General features: G+C 41.2%; 1 long non-coding RNA gene across 1 annotated transcript in view; it reads left to right on the top strand.

Annotated features, from left to right (window-relative positions):
- Gm36476 overlaps positions 1 to 11,194 on the top strand; it is an 82,632-nt gene extending 71,438 nt beyond the window's left edge. Inside the window, exon 3 of the long non-coding RNA XR_874112.2 lies at positions 10,449 to 11,194. This is a non-coding gene — a long non-coding RNA (predicted gene, 36476). The remainder of the gene's footprint in view (positions 1 to 10,448) is intronic.
- The last annotated feature ends 8,863 nt before the right edge of the window (positions 11,195 to 20,057 follow it).

Below are 20,057 nucleotides of genomic sequence, written 5' to 3' on the forward strand. Positions count from 1 at the left end.
AGATGCCTATGAACATACAAGAAGCCTACAGAACTCCAAATAGACTGGACCAGAAAAGAAATTCCTCCAGACACATAATAATCAGAACAACAAATGCACTAAATAAAGATAGAATACTAAAAGCAGTAAGGGAAAAAGGTCAAGTAACATATAAAGGCAAGCCTATCAGAATTTACACCAGATTTTTCACCAGAGACTATGAAAGCCAGAAGAGCCCGGACAGATGTTATACAGACACTAAGAGAACACAAATTCCAGCCCAGGCTACTATACCCAGCCAAACTCTCAATTACCATAGATGGAGAAACCAAAGTATTCCACGACAAAACCAAATTCACACATTATCTCTCCATGAATCCAGCCCTTCAAAGGATAATAACAGAAAAAACCAATACAAGAACGGGAACAACGCCCTAGAAAAAACAGGAAGGTAATCCCTCAACAAACCTAAAAGAAGACAGCCACAAGAACAGAATGCCAACTTTAACAACAAAAATAACAGGAAGCAACAATTACTTTTCCTTAATATCTCTTAACATCAATGGTCTCAACTCCCCAATAAAAAGACATAGACTAACAAACTGGCTACACAAACAAGACCCGATATTTTGCTGCTTACAGGAAACTCATCTCAGAGAAAAAGATAGACACTACCTCAGAATGAAAGGCTGGAAAACAATTTTCCAAGCAAATGGTATGAAGAAACAAGCTGGAGTAGCCATCCTAATATCTGATAAGTTTGACTTCCAACCCAAAGTCATCAAAAAAGACAAGGAGGGGCACTTCGTTCTCATCAAAGGTAAAATCCTCCAAGAGGAACTCTCAATTCTGAATATCTATGCTCCAAATACAAGGGCAGCCACATTCATTAAAGAAACTTTAGTAAAGCTCAAAGCACACATTGCACCTCACACAATAATAGTGGGAGACTTCAACACACCACTTTCTTCAAAGGACAGATCGTGGAAACAGAAACTAAACAGGGACACAGTGAAACTAACAGAAGTTATGAAACAAATGGACCTGACAGATATCTACAGAACATTTTATCCTAAAACAAAAGGATATACCTTCTTCTCAGCACCTCACGGGACCTTCTCCAAAATTGACCATATAATTGGTCACAAAACAGGCCTCAATAGATACAAAAATATTGAAATTATCCCATGTATCCTATCAGACCACCATGGCCTAAGACTGATCTTCAATAACAACATAAATAATGGAAAGCCAACATTCACGTGGAAACTGAATAACACTCTTCTCAATGATACCTTGGTCAAGGAAGGAATAAAGAAAGAAATTAAAGACTTTTTAGAGTTTAATGAAAATGAAGCCACAACGTACCCAAACCTTTGGGACACAATGAAAGCATTTCTAAGAGGGAAACTCATAGCTCTGAGTGCCTCCAAGAAGAAACGGGAGAGAGCACATACTAGCAGCTTGACAACAAATCTAAAAGCTCTAGAAAAAACGGAAGCAAATTCACCCAAGAGGAGTAGACGGCAGGAAATAATCAAACTCAGGGGTGAAATCAACCAAGTGGAAACAAGAAGAACTATTCAAAGAATTAACCAAACGAGGAGTTGTTTTTTTGAGAAAATCAACAAGATAGATAAACCATTAGCTAGACTCACTAGAGGGCACAGGGACAAAATCCTAATTAACAAAATCAGAACTGAAAAGGGAGACATAACAACAGATCCTGAAGAAATCCAAAACACCATCAGATCCTTCTACAAAAGGCTATACTCAACAAAACTGGAAAACCTGGACAAAATGGACAAATTTCTGGACAGATACCAGGTACCAAAGTTGAATCAGGATCAAGTTGACCTTCTAAACAGTCCCATATCCCCTAAAGAAATAGAAGCAGTTATAAATAGTCTCCCAGCTAAAAAAAGCCCAGGACCAGACGGGTTTAGTGCAGAGTTCTATCAGACCATCAAAGAAGATCTAATTCCAGTTCTGCACAAACTTTTTCACAAGATAGAAGTAGAAGGTACTCTACCCAACTCATTTTATGAAGCCACTATTACTCTGATACCTAAACCACAGAAAGATCCAACAAAGATAGAGAACTTCAGGCCAATTTCTCTTATGAATATCGATGCAAAAATCCTCAATAAAATTCTCGCTAACTGAATCCAAGAACACATTAAAGCAATCATCCATCCTGACCAAGTAGGTTTTATTCCAGGGATGCAGGGATGGTTTAATATACGAAAATCCATCAATGTAATCCATTATATAAACAAACTCAAAGACAAAAACCACATGATCATCTCGTTAGATGCAGAAAAAGCATTTGACAAGATCCAACACCCATTCATGATAAAAGTTCTGGAAAGATCGGGAATTCAAGGCCCATACCTAAACATGATAAAAGCAATCTACAGCAAACCAGTAGCCAACATCAAAGTAAATGGAGAGAAGCTGGAAGCAATCCCACTAAAATCAGGGACTAGACAAGGCTGCCCACTTTCTCCCTACCTTTTCAACATAGTACTTGAAGTATTAGCCGGAGCAATCTGACAACAAAAGGAATCAAGGGGATACAAATTGGAAAAGAGGAAGTCAAAATATCACTTTTTGCAGATGATATGATAGTATATATAAGTGACCCCAAAAACTCCACCAGAGAACTCCTAAACCTGATAAACAGCTTCGGTGAAGTAGCTGGATATAAAATAAACTCAAACAAGTCAATGGCCTTTCTTTATACAAAGAATAAACAGACTGAGAAAGAAATTAGGGAAACAACACCCTTCTCAATAGTCACAAATAATATAAAATATCTCGGCGTGACTCTAACTAAGGAAGTGAAAGATCTGTATGATAAAAACTTCAAGTCTCTGAAGAAAGAAATTAAAGAAGATCTCAGAAGATGGAAGGATCTCCCATACTCATAGACTGGCAGGATCAACACTGTAAAAATGGCTATCTTGCCAAAAGCAATCTACAGATTCAATGCAATCCCCATCAAAATTCCAACTCAATTCTTCAATGAATTAGAAGGAGCAATTTGCAAATTCATCTGGAATAACAAAAAACCTAAGATAGCAAAAACTCTTCTCAAGGATAAAAGAACCTCTGGTGGAATCACCATGCCTGACCTAAAGCTTTACTACAGAGCAATTGTGATAAAAACTGCAGGGTACTGGTATAGAGACAGAGAAGTAGACCAATGGAATAGAATTGAAGACCCAGAAATGAACCCACACACCTATGGTCACTTGATCTTCGACAAGGGAGCTAAAACCATCCAGTGGAAGAAAGACAGCATTTTCAACAATTGGTGCTGGCACAACTTGTTGTTATCATGTAGAAGAATGCAAATCGATCCATACTTATCTCCTTGTACTAAGGTCAAATCTAAGTGGATCAAGGAACTTCACATAAAACCAGAGACACTGAAACTTATAGAGGAGAAAGTGGGGAAAAGCCTTGAAGATATGGGCACAGGGGAAAAATTCCTGAACAGAACAGCAATGGCTTGTGCTGTAAGATCCAGAATTGACAAATGGGACCTAATGAAACTCCAAAGTTTCTGCAAGGCAAAAGACACCGTCAATAAGACAAAAAGACCACCAACAGATTGGGAAAGGATCTTTACCTATCCTAAATCAGATAGGGGACTAATATCCAACATATATAAAGAACTCAAGAAGGTGGACTTCAGAAAATCAAATAACCCCATTAAAAAATGGGGCTCAGAACTGAACAAAGAATTCTCACCTGAGGAATACCGAATGGCAGAGAAGCATCTGAAAAAATGCTCAACATCCTTAATCATCAGGGAAATTCAAATCAAAACAACCCTGAGATTCCACCTCACACCAGTCAGAATGGCTAAGATCAAAAATTCAGGTGACAGCAGATGCTGGTGTGGATGTGGAGAAAGAGGAACACTCCTCCATTGTTGGTGGGATTGCAGGCTTGTACAACCACTCTGGAAATCAGTCTGGCAGTTCCTCAGAAAATTGGACATACTACTACCGGATGATCCAGCAATACCTCTCCTGGGCATATATCCAGAATATGCCCCAACTGGTAAGAAGGACACATGCTCCACTATGTTCATAGCAATAGCCAGAAGCTGGAAAGAACCCAGATGCCCCTCAACAGAGGAATGGATACAGAAAATGTGGTACATCTACACAATGGAGTACTACTCAGCTATTAAAAAGAATGAATTTATGAAATTCCTAGCCAAATGGATGGACCTGGAGGGCATCATCCTGAGTGAGGTAACACATTCACAAAGGAACTCACACAATATGTACTCACTGATAAGTGGATATTAGCCCAAAACCTAGGATACCCAAGATATAAGATACAATTTCCTAAACACATGAAACTCAAGAAAAATGAAGACTGAAGTGTGGACACTATGCCCCTCCTTAGAAGTGGGAACAAAACACCCTTGGAAGGAGTTACAGAGACAAAGTTTGGAGCTGAGATGAAAGGATGGACCATGTAGAGACTGCCATATCCAGGGATCCACCCCATAATCAGCATCCAAACGCTGACACCATTGCATACACTAGCAAGATTTTATCGAAAGGACCCAGATGTAGCTGTCTCTTGTGAGACTATGCCGGGGCCTAGCAAACACAGAAGTGGATGCTCACAGTCAGCTAATGGATGGATCACAGGGCTCCCAATGGAGGAGCTAGAGAAAGTACCCAAGGAGCTAAAGGGATCTGCAACCCTATAGGTGGAACAACATTATGAACTAACCAGTACCCCGGAGCTCTTGACTCTAGAAGCATATGTATCAAAAGATGGCCTAGTTGGCCATCACTGGAAAGAGAGGCCCATTGGACACGCAAAATTTATATGCTCCAGTACAGGGGAACGCCAGGGCCAAAAAGGGGGAGTGGGTGGGTAGGGGAGTGGGGGTGGGTGGGTATGGGGGACTTTTGGTATAGCATTGGAAATGTAAATGAGCTAAATACCTAATAAAAAATTAAAAAAAAAGAAGTGTGCTGGCACTGCCCCAGCTCAGGGCTAAGACTGTGCTTTGAAGGGCATGTAGTTTGACAGTGATCTCCTGTATCTTAGTGCCCTCCTCACCTCCATCTTTTTTGATGTCTTTGGTCCATTTTGTTCATCTTCCTATTGACTAGGTACATTTTTTTCCTCTTTACTCATTCTCTGTTTTTCACTTGTATATTTTCTCCTGTCAGCTGAGTAGGACTTCAGGTAGTTACATTTACGTTGCTATGTGATAAGCAAGATGATTTTGTGTCCAACTTAATTTCCCAAAGGCAAAAAAAATCTGCAGGCTTGAAAGAGATGTTGGCTTGAAAAAGGCAACTGGGAGCAGTAAGGTTTCCATTCTTGGTTTTCCTCTTTACCCTTCTGTATGTTCCCTGTGAGGTGGAGTCCCCTTTAGACTCAGTGCTGTAGGTATTTCATATGCATTTCGTAGATATCAATGGTCTGAAAGGACATTGCTATAAACTCTGAATGTGAATAAGTCTGTTTGCGCCTTTTGTTGGCCTGTGAGTACAGTAATCTTTCATTATGCCTCAATGGCTGGAGATTGTTGCTCTACTTTAGAGCTGGCATAGTTAATGGTTGGTCATTCGGTTGTACACTCGGATGAGAACTGTCTCCATGACTTTCAGCCATTGAATTATCTCAGCCTGCCTGGCAGCGGTGATGCATGCCTTTAATCCCAGCACTTGAGAGGCAGAGGCAGGCAGATTTCTGACTTCGAGGCCAGCCTGGTCTACAGAGTGAGCTCCAAGACAGCCAGGGCTACATAGAGAATCCCTGTCTCAGAAAAAAAAAACCAAAATACCAAAAAAAAATACCCAAACAAACAAACAAAAAGAAAAAACAAACAAACAAAACCCCCCAAAACAACAATAAAACAATTATCTCAGCCAAGGTCAGAAAACTTTGTGTGTCAAAAATTTCTCCTGAGTAAGATATGGATTTCTTATTTTGTTTGACATTCATGTATATTCATTGTTAATTCTGAATGGCTTTAAATTGTTCTCTAAATTTAGCAAAAGTGTGCTAAACACAGAACAGAGTCAGCTGATGAGTACCTTGCTTTTAATTAATCATGAAAGTAGCTTTAGAGTGAGGCAATTTTGACTTCTGTTTTTCTTCCTTTATGAGATATAGTTTAGGCAATTAAAAGATTATTATCTGATATGCTTGTGTACGACTTTAATCCCACCACTTGGGAGGCAGAGGCAGGTGGATCTCTCTGAGGTTGTAGCCATCCTGCTTTATGTTGTAAGTTCCCCGGACATCCAGGGTTACACTGACAGACCTTGTCTCAAAAAAACAGAACAAAATAAAAAACCCACCACCTCCAAAACTAATAAACGGACAAACAAACAAAGCAACATTCTACCACCGTGGATTATTATTAATTTTTTAATCATGATTTATCCAGGGAGGAGACAATAGGGCATTTGGTCACTGACTTGCAAATTGTAAATCATTTTGTCTTGGGAGGTCATGGGAGTTTCTACCTAGTGTTTTAAACAGAAACAATAAACCACAAGGTATCATTAAGAATCTCCAGCCTCTGTTTTGTGTGGAAATATTGGGATCTAGGTCCAAATAAGATGAGAAGGGAGAAGTAAGACCAAAGGTTTCCAGACAAGTTGAAGGCCAAGAGGAACATCTGCAATCATCTGGGGCAGAACTCTGCCTACTTTCCTAAAGATCAAGTGCCAAAGAATACTACCTTTGGGGCTATTAGGATTCTCTCAGAATGGCTCATCTCTGAGAATGATGGTCCAGGGAAAAAGGTAGAAGAGGGATGGAGTGATGTTTGTCAGAGGGTTCAAAATTTCTGTCAGACTGATTAAGTAAGGTCTGGAGTATAGAAAAAGTTGATTTTGACATAAACTATGTACAAAGCAAAGATAAAAAAAAAAAGAAAGACTTGCATCCCAAAGGTCCATCATTCTCCTCGAGTCTAAGTGTTTGTGCTCACCTTTACCAGAACTCTGGAGACCTGTGTTCATCCAGGTCTCAGGGCTCATCCAAAACACAGACCTGAACCAGCTGTGGCCAAGTGTTCCTGTTCTGCCTCAAGCTTCAGAGACACTGGAGGGGCAGCCTTGGTCTTCAAGCGCCAGACATTCCAGGTCCTCTGCCAGCTAATGGAGTCTTCCACAGAGGCCTGTCATCTCAAAAATAGAAGCTTGAGTATTCCAAAGATTGGGATGCCACTCTATAGTCATGATGAGTTGGTTACGTGAGACCATACAAGTTAACTAATGTTTGTATGACTGTTTTCCTTATTTGAAAGTGAGTAATGAGATCATCTGAGGAGTGATTGCTAAGAATAAAATCACTGATTAACATGAATGATAGGTCTGTACAGAGCATGGGCTTAATTTTCTGGGTCCAGTGCAAATAGCTGGGAGAGTTCAAAACAACTCCAATAGAATCAACAGGAATACTAACAACAACAATTTTTTTAAAACCTGAGTGCTGGAATCACAGGCATGTACCAACTCTGGCTAACTTTTGTATGCTTTTATAATAAACAAACAAACAAACAAACAAACAAACATCCCTATTCCAGTTCTAGCAGTTGCCTCAGAGAGAGTTGTGTGACACTGCATGCTGCTTCCTTTCCCCAGATAGCTCAGGAGATCTTTTCCATCTTCTATGATCTTCTGCAATTTCTTTCTTCAGAGACTTGAAGTTCTCTTTTTTTCCCTTTTTTTATTTGTGATTTTCTTCATTTACATTTCCAATGCTATCCCAAAAGTCCCCCATATCCTCCCCCTACCACTCCCCTACTCACTCACTCCCACTTTTTGGCCCTGGTGTTCCCCTGTACTGAGGCATATAAAGTTTGCAAGAACAAAGGGCCTCTTCTTCCACTGATGGCCAACTAGGCCATCTTCAGATACATACTCAGACTGAGACACGAGCTCCGGCGGAGGGGGGGGATTGGGGGGGAGTGTACTGGTTAGTTCATATTTTGTTCCACCTATAGGGTTGCAGATCCCTTTAGCTCCTTGGGTACTTTCTCTAGCTCCTCCATTGGTGGCCATGTGATCCATCCAATAGCTGACTGTGAGCATCCACTTCTATGGCAGTTTCTAGATGATACATCCTTTCTTCTCAACTCCAAATTTTGTCTCTGTAACTCTTTCCTGGGTGTTTTGTTCCCAATTATAAGAAGGGGCAAAGTGTCCACACTTCAGTCTTAGTTCTTCTTGAGTTTCTTGTGTTTTGCAAATTGTATCTCATATCTTGGGTATTCTAAGTTTCTGGGATAATATCCACTTACCAGTGAGTACATATCATGTGAATTCTTTTGTGATTGGGTTACCTCACTCAGTATGATGCTACCTCCAGGTCCAACCATTTGGCTAGGAATTTCATAAATTCATTCTTTTTAATAGCTGAGTAGTACTCCATTGTGTAAATGTACCACATTTTCTGTATCCATTCCTCTGTTGAGGGGCATCTGGGTTATTTCCAGCTTCTGGCTATAATAAATAAGGCTGCTATGAACATAGTGGAGCATGTGTCCTTCTTACCAGTTGGAACATCTTCTGGATATATGCCCAGGAGTGGTATTCTGGGATCCTCCAGTAGTCCTATGTCCAATTTTCTGAGGAACTGCCAGATTGATTTCCAGAGTGGTTGTACAAGCTTGCAATCCCACCAACAACGAAGAAATGTTCCTTTTTCTCCACATCCTTGCCAGCATCTGCTGTCACCAGAATTTTTGATCTTAGCCATTCTGACTGGTATGAAGTGGAATCTCAGGGTTGTTTTGATTTGCATTTCCCTGATGATTAAGGATGCTGAACATTTTTCAAGTGCTTCTCTGCCATTCGGTATTCCTCAGGTGACAATTCTTTGTTTAGCTCTGAGCCCCACTTTTTAATGGTGTTATTGGATTTTCTGAAGTCCACCTTCTTGTGTTCTTTATACATATTTGTTATTAGTCCCCTTTCCGATTTGGGATAGGTAAAGATCCTTTCCCAACCTATTGGTGGCCTTTTTGTCTTATTGACGGTGTCTTTTGCTTTACAGAAGCTTTGCAGTTTCATGAGGTCCCATTTGTCCATTCTCAATCTTACAGCACAAGCCATTCCTGTTCTATTCAGGAACTTTCCCCCTGTGCCCATATCTTCTATGCTTTTCCCCACTTTCTCCTCTATAAGTTTCATGGTCTCTGGTTTTATGTGGAATTCCTTGATCCACTTAGATTTGACCTTAGTACAAGGAGATAGGAATGGATCAATTCCCATTCTTCTACATGTTAACCGCCAGTAGTGCCAGCACCATTTTTTGAAAATGCTGTCTTTTCTCCACTGGATGGTTTTAGCTCCCTTGTCAAGGATCAAATGACCATAGGTGTGTGGGTTCATTTCTGTGTATTCAATTTTATTCCATTGGTCTACTTGTCTATCGTTATACCAAGACCATGCAATTTTTGATCACAATGCTCTGTAGTACAGCTTTAGGTCAAGCTACCAACAACAATTTTTAAAAAACCTTCTGAGGGATGGAATTACAAGCTTGTACCAAATCTGGTCAACTTTTGTATGTATTTCCACCAGAGGTTCTTTTATCCTGGAGAATGGTTTTTGCTATCCTAGGTTTTTTGTAATTCCAGATGAATTTGCAGATTGTCCTTTCTAATTCATTGAAGAATTGAGTTGGAATTTTGATGAAGATTGCATTGAATCTGTAGATTGCATTTGACAAGATAGCCATTTTTACTATATTGATCCTGCCAATCCATGAGCATAGAAGATCTTTCCATCTTCTGAGATCTTTAATTTCTTTCTTCAGAGACTTGAAGTTCTTATCATACAGATCTTTTACTTCCTTAGTTAGAGTCACACCAAGGTATTTTCTATTGGTTTTTACTCTTGTGAACAGTGTTGTTTCCCTAATTTCTTTCTCAGCCCATTTCAAAAGACCAAGTCAGAATCAGTGTCAATCTCTTACTGCCTGCAGATCAGGATGTTAGTTAGCTCTTAGCTGTTGCTCTAGCACTAGGCCTGCCTGTCTGGGGGCCATACTTCCAACCATGATGACCTTGGACTATATGAAACTCTAAGCAAGCCCTCAGTTAAAAGCTTCATTGTATCTTACTTTGTTTGTAGTATTTCATCACAGTAATAGAACAGTGACTACCACAGGCAGGAAAGAGTTTCTCTCAGCTTACAGTTATAGACCATCATGAACTGAAGTCAGCGCATGACGCCATGGTGGAGCCCTGCTTACAGGCTTGCTCCTCATGGCTTGTTCAGCCTGCTTCCTTACACCACAGGACCACCTGCCAAGGCAACCCACTTCTTGCAGTGGGCTTAGCCTTACCACATCAATCCTTAAACAAGAAAATGCCCGACAGACTTGCCTACAGGCGAATATGAGACAATTATTTCAAACACCTCATGAGGAAGCTACATCTTTTTTATATTTCTTTTCAGGAACTTCCATGTTGTTTTGCCTGTGGCTCCACCAATTTACATTCTTGCCTGGAGTGCACACAGCTATCCTTTGTGAGGCAGTGGACTGTGTCACCAGAGGACCATGACAACCGGTGACATTGCATAGAGTTTTCTATTGTGATGGGGTATCTAACTAGGCTCTAAGTGATTAGCCAATGAGCTTCCCTCCAATTCTGTGAAAGATATTCAATCTCTGGTTCACCCAGAGTAAGACTTGTGCATTTTCATCTACCCTGAATAAAACAGTTTAGACAAGCAAGGACTGTCTTCTTCATCAAAGACCTGAAGGGTGTGGGGGACAGTGGGCTGTGTAGGGATGGGGATGGTGGGGGGTAAGGCTTAGACACACAGAGCTGTGGTTAAGTCTCCTGTAGAGGACCCCTCTTCTAGCCCCTCCATAGTCCTGGCACTCACCTGGAGCTAAGCTGAATTCCCCACACTGGGTTCATATATGGCTACTGGCTCCTGTTCCCAACTACTTGAAGTTCCCAGTGGTATCTGCATACACAAGCGGATTGGGACCACCATTTTCAACTCATCATGGTTCCCAGGAGCTTCTGGGTGCATAGGACTCCCCCTCCCCCCAACCCTGCTGTTTTCAGCCAGAGAAACACAGGCTGGGCCCCCTATCTGAGACTGTTTCAGCCTTCCCTGAGCAATGTGGCTCAGCACCCCAGGGGCTAGGAAGAAACACAGCCTAATATCCCTGAGTTTTGCCTTCCCCAAGTGGCACGTTGGTGACATTCCTGACCCCCAGAGGGAAGGCAGAGACACAGAATGATGCCTTTACTGTATGCTGTCAGCAGGGCCTGATCTCTCTGCTCTGTTTTTGATATCTGTGCTCACAGGTATGGGGTATGAAGCAGAATGTCACTGTGGTTGATTTGCACTTCCTTGGTGCGTAGGGATAACAAACCCTTATCATAGAAATTAACATTTAGAGTCCTACTTGCTATCACGTGCCAACATACATCCTAATAGATTTATTAGTTGGTATGTTAAATGACTTTTTTTTAATAGGAATTTCTTTCTTAGAGCTGCTATTGTGGCAATATCATAACCAAAGTAACTTTGGAAGGAAAGTTTATTTGACTTATACTTCCACATCACAGCTCATCATGGAAGGAATCTGGACAGGCACTCAAACAGTATAGAAATCTGGAGACAGGAACTGATGCAGAGGCCACTGAGGAATGCTGCTTACTGGCTTGCTCCTTATGGCTTGCTCAACCTAATTTCTTATAGAACCTAGGACCACCAGGCAAGTGACGGCCCCACCCACAATGGGCTGGGCCCACATCCATCAATCTAATTAAGAAAATGTCCTATAGGTGTACCAACAGCATGATTTTGTGTTGGCATTTTCTCCATTGAGGTTCCCTCCTCTCAGATAACTTCAGCTGGTGCCAAGTTGACATTAAGTTAGCCAGCAGAGAATTGTTATGGCCAAAAGTTACTTTTCCAATGAAAGCAGTGATTCAGTGAGTTCATGTCCCTGGAGTTCCCTGACATCAGCAAGTTGCCATCATCAGAACCCCCTTAGCAAATGCTCTCAACAGAACATTCTTTGAATCAGTGGCCAAAGTGGTGTTCCCCTAACAGCCAGAAGACCAGGACCACCAATCTGATCTGCTTGTAGAAGTCACTCTCTAACTCACTTGCAAACATCTGCAGCTTCATAGCAATCCATGCAGCAACCTTTTCTTTGAAACCTTCAAAACCACTACAAGAACTAACCTGAGAGATTAGATTGACCTGAATTAATCTTGTGGTGAAAAAATAAACAGAGAGTAGTACTTCCTCCATCTCTGGTCCACGAAGAGATCAGCAAGCCGCTTTAAAAGTGAACATACAATGCAAAATCAAACCTCAGGAAAGAAATCAGTTGAAACAATTTGTCCTTAGTCAGGAACTCTTTCTTGAATGACTGGAGGACTTTTCCGGATGTCGGCTGGTCCATTTCTCCAGCTGTGAATATGTGATATTTAATGGCAGTTGATGATAGATGAGAGGGTTCATTCAATGTTTCAAAAGATTTTAAATCTCACAGATGAGAACATAGGCAAACCCAAGGATGAAGTGATATATCTTTTAAATTGATTCTTACAACTACTGCATCATAATGTCACTCTGTTGGGTTGGTTATTTATCTTGGTGCATTGGTTGTAGCTGTGTATCGTGCCGTGGTATCTTTTTCAAATATAAAAGATGAAAAACTTCTTCATTACAATCTACAGCTACAAAAACCTCCAGCAAAGTGGCTGGAGGCTCAGTGGTGGAGCATTTGCCTGCCGAACATGTACAAGGCCCCAGACTCTAGCATCAGCAACACAAACAACATCAATAACAACAAGCCAACAACAAATGAACCATACAAACTACACAGTGTTGGGCTGTAGAGGGAGAGAGTAAACTTAAATAATTTACTGTCACAGAAACGGTAGTTAAGCACCTCAGGTAACTATCACTGTCGTGAGATCCAAAGCACACAAAGATAATAATCAAAATATGGTTCTGAATACAATTTAATGTTTGTTATAATATTAACCGACAAGTAATACACAAATTTGGTAGATACCAGGGAACTTAATACATGTTCATCTCTTTCCTTCTCTCTACCAAAAGAATTATGAAAGAGAGAGAGAGAGAGAGAGAGAGAGAGAGAGAGAGAGAGAGAGAGAAAAGACATCAGCTTTTTTCCCCTGAGTTCTTCTGGGTCAGGCCAACTTGAAACTCACTGTATGCTGAGGATGAATTTCTGCTTCCCACATGTCTACCTGTAGAGTTCTGAGATTACAGACACGAGTCACCATACCTACACAGTGCTAGGAATTTAAACAAGGGCTTTGTATATACTAGCTAGGTAAACAATCCACCAACGTTGCTACATCCCAACCTGTAAAATGCCACATTTTACAGAAAAGAAAAGAAACGAAAAGGAAAGGAAAGGAAAGGAAAGGAAAGGAAAGGAAAGGAAAGGAAAGGAAAGGAAAGAGAAAAGGAAAGAAAAAAGAAAAGGCAGGTACATTTCTAGATAGTAGGCAACAACTTTATTACTAACCTGAGATAAGAGTTGGTATCTGGTTTTATTACCACAATTGTTGCTCCGCAAGGAGAGAAAAATAATTAAAGCTTAAAATAATATGAAAAGTGAAGCCAGCTGACAATCGTATGGAGAAGGAAGCATCTGGTTTGGACTCAGGAAAAAGCCCACTCAGATAGAGCCCCCCTTCTCCCCGCACGCCATGGGTCACCTTGGGTGAAGGAGACTGGGTTGGCTGGAGGAAGAAAAGGCCCAGGAGCTGTCTTCCTGCAGACTTCCAAGAGAACAGAAAGAAATGCCTGGATTCCAGTCAGCTTTGCTGAGTTCTTGGAGAGGACCTTCATGCCTACAAAGGAAAAGGTGAAACCTGAAGATACAGCTCCAAGTGACAAGGCTTGCTCTGAGGCTATGATAGCTGATGAAGAATTATGTTCCTCTTAAAGGCAATAAGAAAGGACCTGAAGAAAAATGAAGACTTAGGTACTCACAAAAGACTACCGCTTGCTTTCTTCCTGCTTCATTCTGAATATTGTCCAAAGATCAAGAGTGAATCACCGGGCTTGTCCACTGGGAATGTAGCAAGGAAATTGGGTGAGATGTGTTCTGAGCAGACAGCCCAAGATAGACCACCATGTGAAGAGAAGGCAGCTGAACTAAAGGAAGAATGAGATACAGGATATTGCATGCCTTGAGAGGGCAGAGGTGATGCAAGATAGAAGGGCCCTAGTGGGCCAGGAGGCTCAAGGAAGAATGAAAAGATGAAGAAGGGGAGGAAGAGGAGAAGGAGAGGAGAAGATGGAGGAGGAAGAGGAAAAGGAGGATGTAGAAGAAGAAGGAGGAGGAGGAGGGGAAAGAGAGGGGAGGAGGAAGAGGAGCAGGAGGAGGAGGAGAAAATGAGGCAGAGGAAAACCAAATGGTTAGTCTGCGATTCCCATGGAACTTGTGGAGGCCCAGTTACTTATTTCATTACAAATGTGAACCTTAAGTACGGCTTAACACTGGCTTCTCTATAAATATCATGCAGTTTTTTGTTTTGTACAGGATCCCTACCTACTTCAAGGCTCAGGAAACAGTATTGAAGAAGCTATGGAAAGAGTGAGTGTAAAAACCTGATGAATGGTGAGGAATACTGTGAGAGGCTGGCCTCTGAACACACCATGGCTGTTACACACACACATTCACAGCAGCTGTGTTTACCCATGCAAGCCCTTCACAAGATCTAGAGTTAAACTTTCCATTGTGGAGGGGGAGGGATTCTCAATACCCCAACCCTTTCCCTTGCTGAGTTGCTAATGGCAACTGATAAAAGCTAAAGGACAGAGAGCCACTTTTCTTTGAGAAAGGTGGCCATTGGCAGGTTTCCCATGCCCCTTTGTATGCCCAACAGGCATGCACGAATACAGGCAGCACCAGTTGGACTTAGTGGGTGATTTTATTAAACAACATGAAGTTGGGAGGGATACAGGAGACTTGTTGAGGGAAGGGTGTTGATCAAAGCGTATGGAAGACAGGCTAGGGGCAGGAGGTGATGGTGGTAAGGCTAAAGGGAGTAACCAAGGAATGACTACAACTAAGATACATTGTATACACGTATGAATGGATTTTATTGAATGTTATCAGGATGTAGCTCAGTAGTGGGTGCTTGCAGTGCTAACTTAATATTCACAAGGTCCTGAGTTCAATCCCTAGTACTGTGGTAGAGAAAGAAGTTTTCAATACAGTCTGTAGCTCCCCCTCCCCCCAGGGTTTGTTTATGTGTTCATTTGTTTGTTTGAAACAGTTTCTCTGTCATCAAGCTAGGCTTACACTCACACAGATCCCCCTGCTGCTGCCTCCTTGGTGATGCAGTAATGGTTACTCCACCACCATCTGCAAGCTGGAAGTTTTTTGGAGGCTACTATATACTTAGATTTTTAAAGTTTTGATGTTTATTGTTCATAAATACTTAGTAGTTTCTTTAATGACTTGGATGTGATAACATGGCCAACTTCATAGGCATTCATACTACTAGTATCTCCTTTATAAGGATGTTTGTAATAAAATTGTGAACATTAAAATATAAAAAATATAACTAGAGACCATCATGAATAATGTACATACTAGTTTATAAACACAAGGTAAAATGTGAGGTGTGACATCACTGCTTTTCTTTGCATCCTCCACTCTTTCTCCTTGCTCTGTTCCTCCTTTATATAACCTCATAGAAGTAAGGAAGGGAAGAAAGGAAGGAGGGAGGGATGGAGAGGGGGAAAGAGGGAGTGAGAAAGGGGTGGAGGGGTGGATGGAGGAAGAGATGGAAGTAAATGGAGGAGGGAAGGGAAAGAGGAAACCCACAAACACTGTAATAACAAAAGAATTATTCAGGGGCTCATGGTATCAACACTGTTCTCACAATAATGTATTCATTGTGAAACCATCTAAACATGTTTTCAAACATTGTTATACAATAGTCTCATCATTTCCCTCCAATCTTTAAAGCCACTAAGAACTGATAGACCTCCCTTGCATTCTAACATACTGTTCAACCCAAAACATTCCAAATCTGTGGAAGTGAAAACGAAAAACAAAATAAAACACAACATAGCCCGAGTTCTGCAAGAGAACCCAGTTTAAGGAAAAGGTAATTCAAAATTCCTGATACTTATTCAGTCTGCAGAAATCAATTGAAAGGGTGGGAAGGATCAGGGGTTCAAGGCCTTTGAGAGACATTGCCTCAAAAAGCCAAAGGAATAAAAACTACTTGCACCTTTGTGCCTATGTTACCCAGAACTAATAGTGTCTCACTTGGATCCCCTGAGTGGCAGCTGTCACTCAGTTGAAATCTGAGTTTCTCTATGGGCCTTACAGGAGAGAGTGTCATCATGGTACCCCTGGGGTTGTTATGGTGGATGTGAAGAGAACATCTACTTCATCCCTCAGCAGTGCTGTGAGAATGTCAGGGAGACCACATGGTGTGCCCTTACTGAACGTATTGCCTGATCAACAAAACCTTCTTAGATAACAGTCGCCTGTCCATACTTTACCAAAACAAAGCCTGAGACAGAGTGTGAAGAACATAAGAAAAAGAACAGTACACAAAATTAAACCCAGGAGAGAAATGGAGAAAGTGGGCAGAATGACACAGGCACACATTTACAAAGCACCTGCCTTGCTCTGGAAACAGACCGAGTCAGATATGATTGGCCAGAGCAGTGGTTCTCCTCCTTCATAATTGTGACTCTTTAATACAGTTCCTCATGGACTGAACCATAAAATTATTTCCATTGCTACTTCTTAACTGTAATTTTGCTACCGTTATGAGTCTTAATGTAAATATCTGATATGCAGGGTATCCTGTACAGGGGTTGTGACCCACAGGTTGAGAAAGAACCACTGACATTGTGGTTGACAAAGCTGAGGCTTTCAGTGCATTCTAAACACGTGATATGCAAAACATTAAAATTATGAAGCTGCAGAAACTCCATGCTTACAGAGGCATTATAAGATCCTCCTGTTTAAAAAAGATTTTAAAAGTGGTGATGTGTGGTACAGAAAATGTTCTCAAAAGAATGTGATGGCCGTGGGGGTAAAACTACCATTCTAGGAGCTGAAATAAAGATGGTCACGATTTCTAAGCTCCCATGGGCTAGCACCACCTCTCTGTCTCTGTCTCTCTCTCTGTCTCTGTCTGTCTGTCTGTCTGTCTGTCTGTCTCTGTCTCTCTCTCTCTCTCTCTCTCTCTCTCTCTCTCTGTCACACACACACACACACACACACACACACATACCTATGCACTTATTTCTCACTCTGGGGCTTTTTGTTTTACAGATGTGGGTGTTTTTTGGGTTATTTGGGTTATTTTTATAAGGAGACAGGGTCTGTTATGTTCTTCCCACCTAATCCCTGACCTCAAACCATCCTCCTGCCTCAGTTTCCTGAGTAGTTGAATCTACAGCACACACCACCACGTTTGGGCATTTCAGACAGATGAGAGTACTTTTCTACCTAGTGCTTTCTTGACAAACGTTTATTTTTACTTTTGTTTAGCTTTGCTTTTCTGAGATAGGGTTGAGCTTCATAGTCCTGACTTTGGATCAGGCAGACCTTGACATTGTTGGTGAACGTTTTTTTCCTAATGTGTAGTTTGCCAATTTGTCCTATTGGCTATGCCCTTTGTCTTATAGAAGCTTTTCAGTTTCTTGTGGCCCATTTATAAATTTTGATGTTAGAGTCTGAGCTATTGGACTTCTGTTTATGACATTTATCCCCATTCCCATGAGTTTGACGGTCTTTCCTGCTTTCTCTTCAGTTAGAGTCAGTGAATCTGGTTTTATGTTGAGTTCTTTAATTCACCTGGCCTTGAGTATTGTGCCAGGTGACAAATATGCATCTACTTTCATTTTTCTACATACTTACTCCAAGTTAGACCAGCGACATTTATTGAAGATGTTTCTTTTTGCATTGCATATTCATGACTTTGTCCATGATCAACTGTCCATCAGTCTAGTTTAATTTCTCAGTCTTCAAATCATTTCTTTTTCTATTTTAAAACACTTTAATCTTACATTTCAAATGTTAGCTATTTTTCCGGTTTTCTGCCTAAAACCCACTTACCTCATGCCCCTTTGAACTGCTTCTATGAGGGTGCTCCACCACACAGTGCTCTCTTGCTAGCCTAGCATTCCTATACACCGGGTCATGGAGCTTTTAAAGGACCAAGGGCCTTTCCTCCCATTGATGTCCAACAAGGCTGTCATCTGGCACACATGTGCCTAGAGCCATGGGCCAGTCCATGTGTGATTGGTGGTTTAGTCCCTGGGATATCTAGGGGATATGGTTGGTTGATATTGTTGTTCTTCCTATGGTTGCAACCCCCTATAGCTCATTCAGTCCTTTCTCCAACTCTTCCACTAGGGACTCTATGCTCATTCCAAAGAGGGGCTGCAAAAATATGCCTTGGTATTTGTCACTCTCAGGTGGAGCCTCTGAGTAGACAACTGTAGCAGGCTCCTCTCAGAAAGCACTTATTGGCATCTTCCATAGTGTCTGGCCTTGGTGTCTGTATGTGGGATGGATCTCCAGGTGGGGAAGGCTCAGGATGGCTTTAGCTTCATTCTCTGCTCCACACCTTATCTCCACATTTCCTCCTGTGTTTGCTGGCCTAATGGGTCCTGGATCCACCAACAAGGGGCTTACTCTATAGAGGCTCAATTTTACCAAGAAAAGGATTGTTGCAGAATCATACCATGGAACCAAGAAGTTCAACTACAGTATCTTAGGTCCAGCAGACCTGGTAGAGAACTGAAGACCTGAGCTATCTGGGGAAAGGAAGCAGTATGCAGTGTCACACAGCTCTCTCTGAGGCAACTGTTAGGACTGGAATAGGGATGTTTGTTTGTTTGTTTGTTTGTTTGTTTGTTTATTATAAGGCAGATTTGGTACATGCCTGCAATCCTAGCACTCAGAAGGTTTTAAAAAAGTTGTTGTAGTTAGTATTCCTGATGTTTCTATTGATTTTGTTTTGAAATCTCCCAGCTCTTTGCACTGGAGGCAGAAAATTAAGCCCATGCTCTGTACAGTCCTATCATTTATGTTAATCAGTGATTTTATTCTTAGCAACCACTCCTCAGATGATCTCATTACTCACTTTCAAATAAGGAAAACAGTCATACAGACATTAGTTAACTTGAATGATCTCATGTAACCAACTCATCATGACTGTAGAGTGGCTTCCCAATCTTTGGAATACCCAAGCTTCTATTTTTGAGATGACAGACCTCTGTGGAAGACTCCATTAGCTGACAGAGGACCTGGAATGGCTGCCACCTGAAGGCCAAGCCTTCCCTTCCAGGGTCTCTGAAGCCTGAGGCAGAGGTCAGCCAATAACACAGGAAAACTTGGCCACAGCTGGTTCAGGTCTGTATTTTGGGTGAGACCTGAGACCTGGATGAACAGAGGTCTCCTGAGTTCTGGTAAAGGTGAGCACAAACACTTAGACTTGAGGAGAATATTGGATCTTTGGGATTTGTTAGTATTCCTGCTGTTTCTACTAATTTTAGTTTGAACTCTCCCAGCTATTTGCACTGGACCCAGAAAATTAAGCCCATACTTTGTACAGTCCTATCATTCATGTATTTATTGTAATCAACACAGTCATCAATAGTAAACTAAGTATATTGGTTCATGGTTATAGTCTACTCTACTAAAATAAATGATTTGGACTGATTAACAATTTCTAGTGATTGTGTGAGTACAGGAACACATAAGAAGATATTTAACTGAGAATTAGTAAGTAGTTGCCCCTTTTTCTTAATCCATACATTGTAATATGTAAAGACAGAGTTACTTTGAAAACAAGACCTCTGGAAAAAAAAACTTTCCGCGAGCACATATTCAGCAAAAGTTTAAAGTACAAACCTGAACAGAATTATGACAATGACATCTGGTCCCTACTCTTAGATCAGTCTGCTGACAAGACTTTGAAGGATATTCAACATGAGCCTAGGGAATCACAGTTTGTGCATCTTCAGGAAGTCATTTCAAAAGATTTCAAAGTAAAACTGAAG

The sequence above is a fragment of the Mus musculus genome, chromosome 14 (genome assembly GCF_000001635.26).
Source record: "Mus musculus strain C57BL/6J chromosome 14, GRCm38.p6 C57BL/6J".
NCBI lineage: Eukaryota > Metazoa > Chordata > Mammalia > Rodentia > Muridae > Mus > Mus musculus.